Genomic DNA, 6000 nt, shown 5'->3' with positions numbered 1-6000 from the left:
GTGTAGATTGCGCGCTATCTCTTTTTTAGGCAAACAAAGAATAATGAATAAGAACTGTTATGCAATTGGAGCAAAATCAAGTTATAGTCCGATTCGGACCATAAATGAATTGAATGCTGAACATTGTAGAAGTTATTGTGTAATATTTCAGTCCATTCGGATAAGAATTGCGCCTTGTAGAGGCTCAAGAAGCAAAATCGGGAGACCGGTTTATATGGGAGCTGTATAAAGCTATAGATCAATTCCGACCATATTGCACACGTATGTTGAGGGCCATGGGAGAAGCCGTTATACAAAATGTATGCTAAATCGAATGAGAACTGCTCTCTCTAGAGGCTCAAGAAGTCAAGGTCCCAGATCGATTCATATCGCAGCTATATCAGGTTATGAACCGATTTGCGCCATACTTCACACAGTTATTGGAAGTCATAGCAAAACGCCTTATGAAAAATTTCAGCCAAATCGGATAGGAATTGCGCCCTCCAGCGGCTCAAGAAATCAAGATCCAAGATCGGTTTATATGGCACCTATACCAGGTTATAGGCCGATTTGGACCATACATCGCACAAAGGTTGGAAGTGATACCAAAACACAACGTGCGAAATTGCAGCCAAATCGGATAAGTCAAGACCCAAGATCGGTTTATATGGCAGCTATATCAGGTTATGTACCTACTTGCACCATACTTAGCACAAAGGTTGAAAGTGATATCAAAACACTACGTGCAAAATTTCAGTCAAATCGGATGAGTATTGCACATTTTAGAAGCTCAAGAAGTCAATACCCAAGATCGGTTTATATGGCAGCTACTTCAAAACATGGACCGATTTGGCCCATTTACAATATCAACCGACCTACACTAATAAGAAATATTTGTGCAAAATTTCAAGCGGCTAGCCTTACTCCTTCTGAAGTTATCGTGCTTTCGACAGACAGACGGTCGGACGGACGTTCGACTTAATATGTCACGACGATCAAGAATACTTTATAGGGTCTTAGATGCATATTTCAAGGTGTTACAAACAGAGTGACGAAATTAGTATACCCCCATCCTATGGTGGAGGGTATAAAAATATGCCATTTGAGAATGAGTAGAGGTAATTCTTTAAAATTTTTAATGGTTATAGCTGAGGTGTTAACGAGATAATGGGCAAAATTTGAAGGCCCATGGTGGTGCGGGCACTTCTTGTCAAGCCCTTAATTGAATTCTTCATTAGTTATCTGATTTCCAAATTTTCATTTTCTGAAAATGAACATTTCAAATTTTGCAGATAAAGCTATCTTTAAAAAACAAAAAAAAAATAAAAGCTACCCGAATTGTATCACAAAAATACCCAAATACCCATTTTGGACGAAGTAGGTTTAAAAATCGCCGATCTTGAGTAAATTGGCTGTAGAGGAGGCCACAAATATTGTTTGGTGCAAAATTTTTTTAGGAAACCTCAGCAAAAATTCTATAAAGTAAAAAACGAAAATCCCGGATAGCAGAAGAGATATTGTAGACCTCAGGCTCACTTTTTTGTAGGAATTTTTGAGCACTTTCCAGAAAAAATTTTGGAAATCGGACCATAAATTAAGATTTGGAAGCCCGAAAAAAATTTCAAAATGCCGAGGTGACCAATTTTTATAGCTTACTGAGAGGCGCCCGGATGAATTACGGCCTTGAAATTTTGCAATTTTGCGTTTAATATGGAATTCATTTTTATTCGTTATAGAGAACAATTCGTTGCAGGGAAATTCGTTTCAGTGAAGTTCGACTGTACATATATTTTTATACCCTCCACCATAAGATGGGGGGTATACTAATTTCGTCATTCTGTTTGTAACTACTCGAAATATTCTTCTGAGACCCCATAAAGTATATATATTCTTGATCGTCGTGACATTTTATGTCGATCTAGCCATGTCCGTCCGTCTGTCCGTCCGTCCGTCCGTCCGTCCGTCCGTCCGTCTGTCTGTCGAAAGCACGCTAACTTCCGAAGGAGTAAAGCTAGCCGCTTGAAATTTTGCACAAATACTTCTTATTAGTGTAGGTCGGTTGGTATTGTAAATGGGCCATATCGGTCCATGTTTTGATATAGCTGCCATATAAACCGATCTTGGTTCTTGACTTCTTGAGCCTCTAGAGTGCGCAATTCTTATCCGATTGGAATGAAATTTTGCACAACATGTTTTGTTATGATATCCAACAACTGTGCCAAGTATGGTTCAAATCGGTTTATAACCTGGTATAGCTGCCATATAAACCGATCTTGGGTCTTGACTTCTTGAGCCTCTAGAGTGCGCAATTTTATCCGATTGAAATGAAATTTTTCACGACGTGTTTTGTTATTATATCCAACAACTGTGCCAAGTATGGTTCAAATCGGCCCATAACCTGATATAGCTGCCATATAAACCGATCTTGGGTCTTGACTTCTTGAGCCTCTAGAGGGCGCAATTCTTATCCGAATGGAATGGAATTTCGCACAAAGTGTTTTGTTATGATACCCAACAACTGTGCCAAGTATGGTTCAAATCGGTCCATAACCTGATATAGCTGTCATATAAACAGAGCTGGGGATTTGACTTCTTGAGCTTTTAGAGGGCGCAATTCCTATCCGATTTGGCTGAAATTTTGCATGACGTATTTTATTTTTACTTTCAACAACTGCCTCAAATAAGGTTCAAATCGGTTCATAACCTGATATAGCTGCCATATAAACCGATCTGGGATCTTGACTTCTTGACCACTAGAGGTCGCAATTATTATCCGATATGCCTGAAATTTTGTACGATGGATCCTCTCATGATCGTCAACAAACGTGTTTATTATGGTCTGAATCGGTCTATAGCCCGATACAGATCCCATATAAATCGTTCTCTCTATTTTACTTCGTGAGCCCCAATGGGCGCAATTCTTATACGAATTGGCTGAAATTTTACACAGGTCTCCAACATATAATTTAATTGTGGTCCGAACCGGACCATATCTTGATATCGTTTTAATAGCAGAGCAACTCGTTTCTTATATCCTTTTTTGCCTAAGAAGAGATGCCGGGAAAAGAACTCGACAAATGCGATCCATGGTGGAGGGTATATAAGATTCGGCCCGGCCGAACTTAGCACGCTTTTACTTGTTTATGTTATATGTGGTTTCCTATATTGTATAATATTTCAAATATGTGACACCAATCTCAAACTATAAATGTCAACGCACAGTACGGAGGTTCAAGACATAGCAACTTAATATGGAGTTCAAGTGCAGTCAGAATTTTTTAAGAATTCAAGATGTTATCATCTTGCGAACTCTTTATAAAAAATATCTTATTTTAAGTGACATGGGATATACTCTTGAACTGTGGCTCATGATTCCCTTGCAAAACGAAACACCCAGTACGCGTACAATGAAGATTTGTCCAAAACAAAAACAGTATAAAATGAGTTTTCGGGGTCTATCCCGCCATCACGCATTGCAGTATGGTCCATCATTTGATGGCAGAATTGTTAAAGCATTTACTGTGTTACACAAAATGAGATGTAAATACAGGTTAGGTTGAAAAGAAGTTGCGGATATTAATACGAATTGTCCAATGTTTATCATCTTCCCTACAAGCCCTACACATGCTATCACTTGCAGCACCGATTTTGCATAATTGAGCTCGTAGTCCTATATGTCAGGCTATGATACCAAATGCTATACTGACCTCCTTGTTACTTCCTTTCAGAAATAGCCTTGTCGTGGTGCCCACGCCCTTAACTCAGACTGCGTGGCCCCGGAAAGCTTCGGGTTAATTAAGTTTATTGACGGCAATCCTCTGGCTTTCACTACCAAATCGTCTGCTCTTTCATTTCCCCTTACGCCGCTGTGGCCTATAACCCAAACAATCCTTCTTATACTCCTAGACTGTTCGTAACCTTACCGTCATGGTTGTTATTACCTTGATGGCCAGTTTATTGTTCGTAAAGATGTTCACACCCGACGTCTTCGCGTTAACACCACACCAGCTTACGCATTCCGTGATATCCGCCTGCAGGACTGTATTATGGCAAGGCTGTCGAAAACAGATTTCGGTCCCTGGGTTCTCAATGTAGACCCCCACGCCCACTCTGTAGAATGATCTCCCAGATGACAATATTTGAGTTCCATCGATCCAATCCATCTCTGGAAGTAATGTAACGCACTCGTCACCAAGTGTTATCTCAGTAACCGATTGGAAACCATCCAGGTTTTCTATCGTCGCCGACCTGCTTCTCCCCCAATCCATTCTCCAATAGCCTTATATCTCATAGACGCAGTGGCTGCCTCACACTCAATCTGTATGTCTACGGGTCGGATATCTAGAATAGTCTCCAGTGCCGCCGTCGGCGTGGCCCTCATCGCTCCGCCTATAGCTGTTCAGCTTTCAAGCGGAATGCTGTCAAACTCCATATAAAAAAAAAACGTCGGCGAAACGTTGGCTATAAATAGGCGGAAAAATAGTAATCTGCTTAAAGTGAGGAAAATGGCAAAAAACTATTATAGCGGCAACAGAAAACTATTGCCGGCATCATTTTTGTTTATTTTTTTTTTATTGGCTTCAAGTGCAGATAAAACAAGTAAAAGCGTGCAAAGTTCGGCCGGGCCGAATCTTATATACCCTCCACCATGGATCGCATTTGTCGAGTTCTTTCCCCGGCATCTCTTCTTAGGCAAAAAAGGATATAAAAAAAGATTTCCTCTGCTATTTGAGCGATATCAAGATATGGTCGGGCTTGGACCACAATTAAATTATATGTTGAAGACCTGTGTAAAATGTTAGCTAATTCGAATAAGAATTGCGCCCTTTGGGGGCTTAAGAAGAAAAGTAGAGAGATCGATTTATATGCGAGCTGTATCGGGTTATAGACCGATTCAGACCATAATAAATACGTATGTTGATGGTCATAAGAGGATCCGTCGCACAAAATTTCAGGCAAATCGGATAAAAATTGTGACCTCTAGAGGCTCAAAAAGTCAAGATCCCAGATCGGTTTATATGGCAGCTATACCAGGTTATGGACCGATTTCTACCATACATGGCACAGTTGTTGGATATCATAATAAAATACTTCGTGCAAATATTCATTCAAATCGGATAAGAATTGCGCTCCCTAGAGGCTCAAGAGTCAAGACGCAAGATCGGTTTATATGGCAGCTATATCAGGTTATAGATCGATTTGAAACATGTCGTGCAAAATTTCATTCCAATCGGATAAGAACTGCGCGCTCTAGAGGCTCAAGAAGTCAAGACCCCAGATCGGTTTATATGGCAGCTATATCAGGTTATCAGCCGATTTAAACCATACTTGGCACAGTTGTTGGATATCATAACAAAACATGTTGTGCAAAATTCATTCAAATTGGATAAGAATTGCGCCCTCCAGAGGCTCAAGAAGTCAAGACCCAAGATCGGTTTATATGGCAGCTATATCCGGTTATTGACCGATTTGAACCATACTTGGCACAGTTGTTGGATATCATAATAAAACACGTCGTGCAAATTTCATCCTAATCGGATAAGAATTGCGAACGCTAGAGGCTCAAGAATTCAAGACCCAAGATCGGTTTATACGGCAGCTATATCAAAACATGGACAAATATGGCCCATTTACAATACCAACCGACCTACACTAATAAGAAGTATTTGGGCAAAATTTCAAGCGGCTAGCTTTACTCCTTCGGAAGTTAGCGTGCTTTCGACAGACAGACGGACGGACGGACATGGCTAGATCGACAAAAAATTTCACGACGATTAAAAATATATATACTTTATGGGGTCTCAGACGAATATTTCGCGTAGTTACAATCAAAATGACGAAATTAGTATACCCCCCATCCTATGGTGGAGGGTATAAAAACGTGTTTTGGTATAGAAACAAAAACATTTGATTTCTGTCAAATTCCGCTCGCGGAACAATTTAAAATTCCGCGACTATTCCGAAAGCAGAATAGAATGCAAATCCTATGCCAAGACAACATGTTCTCTGAACCTGCTGTAA

This window comes from Stomoxys calcitrans, chromosome 5 (assembly GCF_963082655.1).
Source record: "Stomoxys calcitrans chromosome 5, idStoCalc2.1, whole genome shotgun sequence".
NCBI lineage: Eukaryota > Metazoa > Arthropoda > Insecta > Diptera > Muscidae > Stomoxys > Stomoxys calcitrans.
The sequence above is the reverse complement of the archived record's forward strand: the minus strand, read 5'-3'. Positions refer to the sequence as shown.